Below are 13,308 nucleotides of genomic sequence, written 5' to 3'. Positions count from 1 at the left end.
TACTCTCTCTCTCTCTCTTCCCCTCCTCCCTCCCTTCCACTCTCTCTGAAAAGCAATGGAAAAAATATCCCTGGGTGAGGGTTAAAAAAAATTTTTTTAAAAAAAGAAAACTCCAAGTGTAATTAAAGGTTTGTCTGTTTCTTTGCATTCTGTCACTTTTGCTCATGTATTTTGATGCTCTGCTGTTAGTTGCTTAACATTTAGCTTTGTTATGTCTTCTTGATGAACGGACCCATTCATTCCTAATGAAATGATACTCTTTGTGACTGGTGATATTTTTCTCTGAAATTTACATTGCCATTCCTACTTTTAAAAAAAATAGTGTTACCATGGTAAATCTTTTTCTATTTATTTATTTTTAACATAATTGTGTCTTTATATTTAAAGTGATTTTCTTGTAGGTGGCATGTAATTGGGTCTTGCTTTTTCCTTTGTCTGAAAATCTCTCACTTTTTAATTGGGATATTTAGACCATTTGCATTTAATGTGAGTATTGATATGGTTAGGTTTGAGTCTATCCCACTGTTATTTGTTTTTTTATTTGTATCATCTGGCTTTTTTGTTTCTTTTTCTTTCTTTTTCTGCTGCCTTCTAGATTAATTGAATATTTTTAATGATTTAATTGTATCATTTTTGTTGGATTGTTAGCTATAACTCTTTGTGGGGTTATTTTAGTGGTTGCTTCAGAGTTTATAATATACATATTTAACTTATCACAGTCTACCTTCAAGTGATATTATATGACATCATATATGGTATAAAAACATTACAAATATACACTTGCCCATCTTCCCTCCTAACCTTTGTGCTATTTTTGTCATTTTACTTCTAAATGTATCAGAGCCCCCAAATTCATTGTTATTATTTTTATTTTAAATAGCCAACTATCTTTTAAGAAGATTTAAATAATAAAAAAATTCAAATATGTACTCACATTGCATTTTTGTTGCTCTTCATTCCGATCTGTAAGTCCCTATTTCCATCTAGTATCACTTGCCTCCTGCTTGAAGGACTTCCTTGAACATTTCTTGTTGTGTAAGTCTTCCAGATTTCTTTCTTTCTTTTTTTTAAATATATCTTTATTGATTTCAGAGAGAGGAAAGGAGAGGGAGAGAGAGAGATAGGAACATCAATGATGAGAGAGTCATTGATCAGCTGCAGCCCGCAACCTGGGCATGTGCCCCGACAGGGAATCGAACCCTGATCGCCTGGATCCTAGGTCGACGCTTAACCACTGAGCCAGGCCTGGCCGGGCAAGTCTTTCAAATTTCTTATGTCAGAACAAGTCTTAATTTCATCTTTGTATTTGAAAGATATTTTCACTAAGTCGAGTCTAGGTTGGCAGTTTAAGCATTTGAAAGAGGTTATTCCACTCTTCTGGGGTGGCATGGTTTCTAAAGAGAAATCTGCTGTCCTCCCTTTCTCGCTTCTCTGTGTGTAACATATCTTTTACCTCCAGCTGATTTCAAGATTTGTCTCTTTTTTTACTTAATTACCAAAACTTTTCTTTTTGTTTAGTCTTATTAAGGATTGCTCTTTATTACCGGTTTTAAATAAATTGATTGTGATGTACTTTGGTGTAGTTTTCATATTTCTTCTGCTTGGGGCTTATTGAGGTTTGGGGGTTTTGTGGTTTATAGTTTTCATCAAATCTGTAAGATTTTTGCCTATTCTTCTTCAAGTATTTATTCTTTCCCTCTCCCTTCTCTTCCAGGAACTCCACTTACATGTGTATCAATCCACTTGAACTTGTCCCATAGCAAACTGATACTCTCAGGTTTTCTTTTGATTTTCTTTCGTCTTTCCTTTTGTGTTTCCTTTTGGACACTTTCTATAGCTATATGTTAAGGTTCTTGATTTTTTTTCTTCTACAATGTCTAAATCAGCTGTTAACCCATCCAGTGAATTCCTTTCATCTCAAACATTATTGTTTTCTTTTTTAGAAGTTCAATTTTGGTCTTTTGTGTATCTCCCATATCCCTACTTAATATGTTCAACATTTCCTGTAATTTATTAAACATATGGAATACAGTTAAAGTTGTTTTAATGACCTTTTCCACTAATTCTATCATCAATGTACTTTCTAGGTCAATGTCAACTGGATGATTTTTCTTCTCAAAGGTCATATTTTTCTGCTTCTCTGCATACTTATTAACTTTTATTGGACACTGGACCAATCATGCTACATATTGTACATTTTATCTTGTTGAGAATGAGATATAACTGTATTCCTGTAAATATTCTTGAGCTTTGTTCTAGGCTGTGACTAAATTATCAGGAAAGAGTCTGGACTGATCACTTCAGGTATTACTTTCATGCTTTGTTAGGTGAGGACAGAATAGAATTTAATCTAGGGGCAATCCTTCCCCAAAACTGAGACAAAATCTTTCTAAATACTCTACCAAATGCTCTGAAAATTGGACTTAATATAGTCAAAGGAGTCTCATGCTTCAATCAATTTTCCATTATTTTATAAATCTGCAAATGGAGGCCTTTTTGAGCTCATACTAGGGATTTGTTAAAAAAAAAGCTTTTCATTATAAGAATATTTATTCTTTAATAATAATCTATAGCCCAGTTGGGCATGGCTCAGCAGTTGAGCATCGACCTAGGATCCAGGAGATCAGGTTTGATTCCCAGTCAGGGCACATGCCAGGGTTGTGGGCTCGATCCCCTGTCGGGGCTTGCAGGAGGCAGCTGATCAATGACTCTCTCTCTCATCACTGATGTTTCTATCTCTCTCCCTCCCTCTCTCTGAAATTAATAAAGATATATTTTAAAATAATAATAATAATCTATAAAATAGAAAAAATCAGGGGCAAAAAGAATCTCCTGTATTTCCACTCCCTAGAGATAAATCCTGTTAGCATTCTGGTTGCTTCCTTTGCTTTCCTAGAAGGCATGAGCTTTGTCATAATGGAGGGATTCTCTCCTCCCAAAGTCATAGAACTTTTTACAACCCCAGCAAATTCAGAGGTGCTTTGATTAAATCTTAGAGGAAATAACCCATCCTAACATGCATTTTGTGTTTTCAAGGAGATTAAAATAAACAACCTGGGAAGCCCTGCCAGCTGCCCACACCCAGCCCCAGCCTGTAGGCGACTCACAAGTTTGTTTCTAGCATCCTTTCTTCAGATTTAATAAACTTAAGGCACTACCAGGTATTCCCTCACCCTCTCCAGTTTTTTAAGAAGCCTTGATTCATGGCTGTACTTTTGGTCTCAAGGCATGCTGTCTTTGACCAAGCTGTGATGTCAGCAGTTTTTTCACTTAAGGAATATTCAAGTGCTTGCCATGTGCTGAGCCTTATGCTTGTCTGGGATTTTACAGAATGACTCCCTGCTCTGGAGGAAATCATAGGCTGGAGGGGGAGAAAGCATGTAACCCAGGGACTATAATGCTGAGTACACTGATGCCCTGTGTTTCAAGGCCTTGCAGGACTTTGAGGGAAAGGAGGGAGGCAGAACTCTACCTCACCCTCTGCTGGGGGCATCAGGAAAGGTTTTTGGTATGTTTTTGTGTTTTTTTTTACAACACCAAACATACTTTATTAGCACAAACAAGCAGCCATAACAAGACATAGCAAGCAGAAATATACATTAGCAGCCAAAGGGTTAGTGTTGCATTCAAATATAGCTTTTCTTTGTTGTAGCCTTGGCAATAACCATAGGGATGTAACAGCAAAAAACAAGCAGCAGAAACTTAGGAGCACTAACCAGTGGTTCATGGCACATTAATACAAAGACACAAGAATGAACTCAACTACTTTAGTGCCAAATGCCAATGACAGGACTGTGAATTCAGTTCAATACTAAGAAGCATACAATAGAACTTCCTATTACTTCCAAAACAGCTCACTCAAGCAGTATTACATATTATTTTGAGTGACAAAAAGGTGCTAAGTAAAGTTATTTGTAAATAACTTTGTAGACAAAATAACTCTGTAGGTACAATGGTTGTACAGTATTTTTTATTTTTTTAATATTCTTTTTCTTTTTTAAATTTATCTTTATTGTTGAAAGTATTACAGATATCCCCCTTTTTACCCATTGATCCCCTCCACCCCGTATCCGCCCCCCCCCCCCGGCCTTCACCACACTGTTGTCTGTGTCCATGGGTCATGCATATATGCATATAAATTCTTTGATTAATCTCTCCCCACCAACTCCCCCACCTCCACCTTCCCACTGAGGTTCATCAGTCTGTTTCATGCTTCTATGTCTCTGGATCTGTTTTGTTCCTCAGTCTATTTTGTTTATTAGATTCGACATAGGAGTGAGATCATGTAAAACTGAATCAGGAAGAATCGGAAAATATGAATAGGCCAATATCAACCAATGAAATTGAAGCAGTAATAAAAAAAAAAAAAACTCCAAGCAAATAAAAGCCCTGGTCTGGATGGCTTCACAGGGGAGCTTTCTAATTCTTTAAGTTGTAGGGTTAGATAGTTTATTAAATATTTTCTTGCTTTTTGAAGTAGGCCTATAGTGCTATGAACTTCCCTCTCAGGACTGTTTTCACTGTGTCCCATAGATTTGGGGTTGTTGTGTGTTCATTTTCCTTGGTTTCCAGGAAGTTTTTGATTTCTTTCATGATCTTATAGATAACCTATTCATTGTTTAATAACATGCTATTTAGTCTCCATGTGTTTGAATGTTTTTGACTGTTTTTACTATAGTTGAGTACTAATTTCATGCCATTGTTATCTGAGATGCTTGATATGATTTGTCTTCTTGAACTTGTAGAGACTTGTTTTGTGTCCTAACATGTGGTCTATCTTTGAGTGTGACCCATGTGCACTTGAGAGGAATGTATATTCTGCAGCTTTGGGGTGAAATGTTCTGTAAATATCAATTAAATCCATCTGATATGGTGTGCCATTTAGTCACTGTTTCTGTGTTGACTTTATGTCTGGAAGATCTTTCCAGTGAAGTCAGTGAGGTGTTAAAGTCCCCAACTATAACTGTATTGCTGTTGGCCTCTCCCTTCAAGTCCTTAAGGTTATAATTGATAGGCCCTTATTTATTTCCATTTTAATTCTTTATGTCTATGTTTCTCTCTCTATTTCTTCTTCTAATGACAGCAGTCCCTTTAACATTTCCTGCAATGCTGGTGATAAACTCCTTTAGCCTTTTTTTATATGGGAAGCTCTTTATTTCACCATCTGTTTTGAATGATAGCCTTGCTGGATAGAGTAGTCTTATTTTCAGATCCTTGCTTTTCATTACCTTGACTACACATGACATTCCCTTCTTGCCTGTAGAGTTTCTGATGAGAAATTAGCTGACAGACTTATGAGAGCTCCTTTGTAGGTAACAGATTTCTTTTCTCTTGCTGCCTTTAAGATTCAATCTTTGTCTTGAATTTTTTATTTTAATAATGATGTGTCTGGGTGTGGGCCCCTTGGATTCTTCTTGCTTGGGACTCTAGGTGCCTCCTGAACTTGTGTGGTTTTTTCCTTGACCAGGTTAGGGAAGTTTTCTGCTATTATTTCTTCAAACAAATTCTCTATCCCTTGTTGATTCTCTTCCCCTTCTGGCACTCTTATAATGCGAATATTGTTACACTTGATGTTGCACCATAGCTCCTTTAGACTGTCCTCCTGTTCTTTCATTGTTTTTTCTTTTTGGATCTCTGATTGAGTGAATTTTTCTACCCTGTCTTCTTATTTGCTGACACAATCCTCAGCTTCCTCTAATCTGCTCTTTATTTCTTCCAATGTATTCTTTATTTCTGTTATGTCACTCTTTAATTCTGATTGATCATTTTTCATAGTTTCCATATCTTTTCTCAAGCTGTTGAGCATCCTTACTTTCAGTATTCTGAACTCTATATCTGATAGATTGCTTATCTCTATTTCACTTAGCTCTTCTTCTGGAGCCTTCTCTTGTTCTTTCATTTGGGGCTTGTTTTTTTGTTTCCCCATTTTGGCTGGCTATTTGGGTTATTTCTATGTATCAGGTGGATCTGCTAGGACTCTCAGTCTTTTTGGAGGATCTCTGGTGCAGGCCAGTGTCAGATGCTGTTTGTGACTGGCCTTGAGTACCCTGTTTGGAACTATCAACAACCCATGGCTTGTGGTTCCCTCTGCTGGGCTGGCTTGTTGTTCTCTCTGATGGGGTTGGGTGCATTTGGAAAGGACCAAGATGCACACCAAAGTCTGCTTTCCAAAGGCCCACGACCAAAAGCAGATCAGGCAAAGACTCAAAGCTCTCAGAGGTCAGCCTCTGTTTGCAAGCTGATTGATCTTTGTCTCTTAAAGAGCCTCAGGCTATAGACCACAGAAAGCCATAAACTCCACAGGGTGGAGCTAGAAGTTTTCCAGTATATGGGCAATTGCTTCCACCCCAGGCAAGAGCCACCTGGCTGGCAAAGATCTGCCTGAGAAAGATGTCCTCTGCAGTATGGGGGAATGACTCAGCACAGGAATCCAGATGGCTGCCCTTTGAGCCCAAAACCTCGGATTCTTCTCACATCACTCTAGTCTACTCTGCTCCTCTCTCCACCGGAGCCCAAGGTGAGTGGCTACACACATAACTTTGTGTGTTGCCCTTTAAGAGGGTGCCTGCATTTCCAGCCATCTCTCCCTGGCAGACAGAAACACGGCTGGTTTTCACAGCCAGATGTTATGTGGGCACCTTACTCAGTTCTGGTGCTCTTGGTTGGGGAGCCCAGCCTGGGGTTTGTACCCCAGAGTCCTCAATGGGAACCCCCCACAGCTGAGCTATCCCTGTGGACCTTCAGCTGCTGCCTGTGGGAGCCCAGCCAGCCCTCTGGTGCCTCTGCACTTCCTACCAGTCTCTAGTGGTCTTCGCTTTAGGTCCTTGGTTATGAGGGTGCTCTCCAGCTGGTATTCAGTTGCAGTTGATTATTTGGGGTGGTTTTTCTTTATTTTAGTTGTAATTTCAGTTTGGTCCCAGGAGAGTGTCAGTGTAGCTTCTACTCAATCCGCCACCATCTGGGAAATCCTATTATTATGTTTTTTAATCCTTACCCAAAGATATGTTTTATTGATTTTGAGAGAGAGAGAGAGAGAAACATTGACATGAGAGAGAAACATCTATTGGTTGCCTCTCGCATGCACTCCTGCAGGGGATCCAACCCACAACCTGTGTATGTGCCCTGGGTGGAAATCAAATCCACAACCTTTTGGTGTACAGGATGACACTCCAACCAACCGAGCCACCTGGCCAGGGCTACACAGTATCTTTTAAATCTGCAATTTAGCTTTCAGATTTTCTACTAAAAATTAACTGCACTGAAATTCTATAATTGCTCTTAAGCAACTCAGCTATGAGTTTACAACAGAGATAAATACTGCCATCTGAATTATTAATTACAGTCTAACAATAATCTCAACACCAGCAACCCCACTTGCTATTCTCTGACTTGTTTGGGCATCTTCTAGTTTCAGTTTCTTCATGGTTCCCAAATTCATTGTGGGCAGAGGAAAAGATCCAACTTTAATGAATCAACAATGAGACTGTACCTGTCAACTTTAAAATCACACGCAGGACTGCACCGCAGCAGCTATTCCCAATGTTTGTTTTAAGTTGAAGCACTCATTTTAAAAAATCATACCTAAGGCCTTTGAATAAAATTCTACTACCACTTGTGTAAATCTGAAATTTTAAGAACTACTACTGTTTAGAAAACCTAGTTTACTTAACAGTATCTTCTGCAGAAGAGAAAAGGAGATTGAGTATTAACTACATCATATTTAAGTGCACCTCACTAAATGGCCAAAAATTTGCTTTTTTTTTTTTTCTAAAAGGAAGGTAGTCTTTACTTTTTGGACTTCCAAAGCTTGATTTATAGTAAGTACAGATATTGCTACTTTTGGAAGTTGATAGAAAATTTCTAAAAAATAATAATTTCAAACATGAGTCACAGTGTTGAAATACTCGTCCAATATTGATCATTTGTTCTTGAGTAAGAAATGGAATTCTTCATAGCAAATGCCCCAGAGTTGCTTCACTCAGACGTGAAAACCAAACAGCTAAATTGGCAAAATGTTGCCTCTGTCCATTGTGTCAATGGGCATCACATTTGTCTAACAGCACATGGCATCTGGCGGGTGCTAACGTTAAGCCTACATACTGTCCTGAAAAGCTAGCCCGGCCCTGTGTGCTTGCTATAGTGTGCTGGCCGATGCACATAAGAGCAGGTCTAGTTAATGCCCTTTGGGGATAGGAGAGTTTACCCTGCCCTGGTTGGCTCTCATTCTGACCTGCGAACGCTAACTTACTGTTTATAATGATGCTCTTTTTAAAAGTCCTGTAACACTGATGGTAAAGGGAGCCCTCCGTTCCAGCATCTGCAGATTACTGCACCGCAGACATACTGCAGGCCAAAAGACAAAGTCCTGTTTAGTGACACAGCAAGTAATGTTTCAAAAACATCCAAGAACTGGGATCTTTAGAATGTTCCACGTCCTGTTACAGTGGAGGAGTGAAATACACAAAGGCCACGAACATCAAAACTAAAGTTGAGATTCTACTGCTCAGTTCGCGCTGGCAGGGGCTGTTGTTGTGCGGAGCTCACAGAGAAGGGGACTTTTGCACCGCCCCTGAGCAACAATACACCTTCGGGTTCCTCTCCAAGAAGGGCTTCTGCTCTGTAACAGGCCCTCCCTCTCCAGCAACAGGAATGACCTGGGATCTGGAGCAAATGGGGCCCGAGGCAGTGTATGGAGTCCGTGTGCGAGGACCTCCCCGGGCCCTGCCTGCTGGCTCGGGCCTGGCTCTCTCCAGACACCGGGCGGCGCCTGCCTGCGTGACTGCAAACACGGTGTGGTGCTGTCCTCTCCGGAGTCACATTAGCTTGTGGAATTGCGGAACTGTCCCCACATATTCCAGTCATTCCAAGCGCCAACTTTGGATCCAGTTTATGTAAAAAATGACCCTGTGCGGTGGCTTCAAATGAGGGAGGGGCTGTTACAAAGCAGGAGCCCTTCTTGGAGAGAAACCCGAAGTTATATTCGTGCATTAGGAGGGGGTCAACCCCTTCTTCAATACTAAGCCACCTCCTGTCCCTTAGCTTCTCTCCATCTTCTGTAGAAGCCAGGGATGGGTCAGATGGATCGAGGAATGCTGAGTGTGGGCTCACAGGGGCTGGCTGCTGTTTAATCAAATGCCATTTGGGGGCTAGATCTGAACCAGCAGGAAAAGGCCATTCCTTAAGCATTAATTCAGAAAGGTGCATTTTTCTTTTATTAGACGCGAGGGGCTTTGATTACTTGTAAATCCTCATGGGAGAGCACAGGCCCACACTATCCTGCGCCAACTTCCTAGGGTTGTGCCCCAAACGCCGTCCATGTCGTGTGCGGAGCTCACGCCACATCGCGTCTCAGGCCTTTGACGTCCACTTTGAGTTCTACCAAACTTTCTATCAGCATCTAGTGAACTTTGTGTTTTTGTAGAACAGGAATGTTTTTTCTTCCCACCCCATGGAGCATGTCAAGAGTAGCAATCTCTTCTTGTTAAGTCTTGCTCCCGGGTTGACACACGAATCATTAGCCGTTTCAAAGCTTATTTCACCAGTCTAAGGAATTTCAGTGGCATCATTTTGGTTTCTCTTTGAAGAATTCTTTGAAGGGTTCAATGCCAGGTGGAAGGCAGCATTTTCTGTAACGGGACTGCTCTGTGCTGAGGAGCCGAGCCTCCTGCTCTGATGAGATCTTTAACAAACATCTCTCGGTGTTCGTGTCCACATTTTCACCACGGCTTCCTCCCTCATGACTGAAGACATCCTGACACCTGTATTTGAAGTTATTCCACATTTTCCCTGCTTTATATGTTGATTATAAGATTGTGACCAATAACAGGCAGGGCTTTGGATGGACAGAACCCTTGATGGAAATGTGTGGTTCCTCTGGCCCCAGATACCCATGGTGCCCTTAACCTGCTACACCACTGAAACCTGCCCCCTGTCTTCATCCCTCCAGTAGACCCTGACTCTGTGCCATCTCAATACATCTTATAAATGGTGCATGGCAGGCAGAGCAATTGAGAAGATCCCACCCTCCCACTCCACTAGTGCCCTGGGGTGCCCCTTCACTTCCAGATAACTCATGTATTTTACCAGTCGCCTACAGGCAGGCCAAAATAGTAACACTCATTTAATAACCCTTTATTGTGTGCCAGGCTCTCTTCTACACATTTCACAAAAGTTAACACATTTTTCTGCACAACCACCCTACGGGGTAGAGCTGTTACTTCTGTTTTCTAAATGAGGGAAGTGCAGGGCAGGAAGTCCCTCTATCCTAGATTCCACCAGAGGCCCCTAACTACCGTCTTGTCTACTGCTTAGCATCTGCAGTGGTGCGGTCTCGGGGTGAGTCCGATTTCTGGCCTAGTATGAGGGAAGGGTGGTGCCCCCGAAAGGAAAAGCAGCAGGGTTCAAATGAAGGACAGTGCACAGTTCCTGCGTGTATGCCAGGTGCACGTGCTTTCCAGGCATCATCGTATTTCTTCCTCATTTCCTCCAATGCCTCTTCTTATCCTCAAATTATCCTTTTTATCCAGGGTGAGACTCTAAGCCCAAGAGTTTGCTCAAGGTCACAGCTGTTCAATGTCAATGTCGGAATTCAAACTGAGGTTGGATGCCAAAGATTAGGCCGTTCCTCTGCTCAGGGCTGCTTTGATTTGGGGAAAGATGGCCTTTTGGTGCCTTTGAACTGAAAAACCCAAATCCTCTCCTTGCGCCCTATACACACCCCCTGACACTCTTTCATAACATCCCACAGACATTCACTGAGCACCTACTATGTATCTGACACTTTTTTAGGCCCTGGAGATACAGCAGTGAACAAAAGTCACTACCATTCCAAGGAGCAGTGGGCCACACAAGACAAACAAAAACAAACGCCTCTCTCCCTCCCCAAAGAATCATTCCAGATGCACTGCCAGGGGGCATAGAAACCTCATAGGGGCACAAACAAAGGGACACTGGTGTCTGGGTGAGAAAGTAAGCAACTTTAATGACTGGGTAACATCTCCTTTTGCAAGTCATATGGTTTCCAATCATTTGCTTTCAACAAAATTGAATAAGGACTTCCTGGCATTGTCACCTTAAAATAAGTTTTGATGATGATTACTATGAGATTTTTGGCACATTATTTGGAAGGAGTTCCAAAAAAAAAAAAAACCCTGAATGATATTGCTACAGCAAAACCCTTTCCATTCCCACTTATTTATTTTATGTGAACAAGTTTCTTAGCCACTGCCAAAAAAAAAAAAAAAGGAATAGAACGATGCAAAACTTGAGAAAAATCACCTACCACTGCACTGAGATACATCTGCAATACAATTCCCTGAATCAAAAAGTGATGCTACAGCCTGGCCGGGCGTGGCTCAGTGGTTGAGCGTTGACCTAGGATGCAGGTGATCGAGGTTTGATTCCCGGTCAGAGCACATGGCCGGGTTGCAGACTCGATCCCCAGTCGGGGGTATGCAGGAGGCAGCCGATCATTGATGTTTCTATCTCTCTCTCTCTCTGCCTCTCTCTAAAATCAATAAAGATATATATATATTTTAAAGTGATGCTACACATTATTTTGATGAATCGTACAATAATAATACTTGCAATGACAGGTAAAAAAGTTTTTAGAGGATCATGATCTCAGGAAATGTTCTTACAAATTAAACTTCAATGTGGAGAAATATGACAAACTTTCAAGTGGAAAATTATATTACCTGAGGATAAACTTCTGTGGGAGGAAAATGGAATAGAAATACAAGTTCAAAGAGAAAGGGGAGTAATATAAAATTTCTTGTGATATGACTTGTTTTACATATGTAGATGGATGATAATAGAGAATTGCTATTATATTTAAATTCCACTGGATGGCATTCAAAACTGCTATTAACACTTTTCTTTTAAACTGTCATTTTTCTTTCCAATTTGTATGCATTGTATGTGATTTTCTTGGCTAATGACCCTGGCTATAGAACCTTCAGTACAATACTGAATAGCAGTGGTGAGTAGACATCCTTGTCTTGTTCCTGATCTTAGGAGGGAAGGCATTCAGTCTTTCACCATGAATAATGATACCTGTGGGTTTTTCATAGGTGCCCTTTATGAGGTTGAGGAAGGTCCCTTCTAGTTTGTTGAGTATTTTGCATGGGGGTAGTTTCAAAAAGTTACTCTGGTGAGTAAGGGAGCAAAATGTTGGATAGCTCAAGTTCAAGTTCCTTAGATGCCCTGTCCCTGCAACACCTTCAGCACCAAGCACCGCGCCTGCACATAGAAGGGATCCAATGAGCATTTGTGGAGCAAACTATCTCCCCCCTCTCCTCCTGATTTTTATACCCCAGTGATCCTGAGCTGTCTGTGGTTCCTCCCACATGCCAGGCACAAAGGCTGCCCAGGTGTCATCTCATTCAGGCGATACCGTGTGTGGGTAAGAGTCCGACTGCCCAAATGCAAAACCCTGACTCTTACTAGTTTATGTGACTTTGGTTGTGCCTTAGTTTCCTCATCTGTCCACCAGATGACAATAGCACCTGTCTCGTAGGGTTGTTTGAGGGTTGAGAGACAGCAGTGTCTAGTAAACAGTAATTATTACGTAAGAGTTGGTTATTAAGTCCGACAGGGCAAGGCCTATGTTTGTTTGGTTTTTTCTTCTCTGCTTTTCACAGCCCTTAGTCTAATGCCTGGCATGCAGTGGGTACTCAATAAATGTTTGTCACGAGGATGAGCATGGTGCAAAGTATCTATGAGGGAAAAAAAAAATGTTACCCATTTCAGTGTATTTCCTAAACTGTCTTCACTTCGACCTTAAGCGGAGAAATGCAATTCCCGTCCTTACGGCGCTCCTCTCCTTAGGCAGCATCAGAGTCTGAGAGGCTTGTGCACCGCTCAAAACGGGGAAAGGACTTCTGATTTTTCAGTCCATTACTTTTATTGTCCAAGTCTGCAAGGTCCTTTGAACATGCTAAATATAGCAGAGCATCTTTCCTGGCCTGCCAGCCTCCTGGGGCACCGCATCTCATGATGATTGTAGTTTACCTTAAAATACTTTGGCATGTATCCTTGGAATCAAGGCAAGAGAAGTATATTCTGGGCGAAGGTGTTTAAGACAGCTCTCCTGGTGCTTCGACCTTAGGAGGCTCCGACATGTGCCTGCTTTGGCAATTCAATTTACAGGCGTGCTGTAAAACTTCCCTCACCATTCCCGTGTCAGACGCCCAGGGTGCTGCTTCTTTTTAATTGGCATTTTCAAAAAAGCCTACTTTCGCAAAACAAAATACTTGGGCCTATTAAAACTTTCGGCAAAGGCAGGACATCTGTAGCTGTCGGTCGCGT

The 13,308-nt window shown here is 41.2% G+C and overlaps 1 pseudogene across 1 annotated transcript; it reads right to left on the bottom strand.

Annotated features, from left to right (window-relative positions):
* Positions 1–8,496: 8,496 nt before the first annotated feature.
* LOC308558689 (suppressor of cytokine signaling 5 pseudogene) lies at positions 8,497–9,891 on the bottom strand (annotated as a pseudogene). The gene is made up of 2 exons: positions 9,888–9,891; positions 8,497–9,786 (listed from the first exon to the last, which is right to left on the bottom strand). The product of its transcript is annotated as a suppressor of cytokine signaling 5 pseudogene (transcript).
* Positions 9,892–13,308: the final 3,417 nt, after the last annotated feature.

Source organism: Miniopterus schreibersii (assembly GCF_964146895.1).
Source record: "Miniopterus schreibersii genome assembly, chromosome: 6".
NCBI classification, from domain to species: Eukaryota; Metazoa; Chordata; class Mammalia; order Chiroptera; family Miniopteridae; genus Miniopterus; species Miniopterus schreibersii.
The sequence above is the reverse complement of the archived record's forward strand: the minus strand, read 5'-3'. Positions and strand labels throughout refer to the sequence as shown.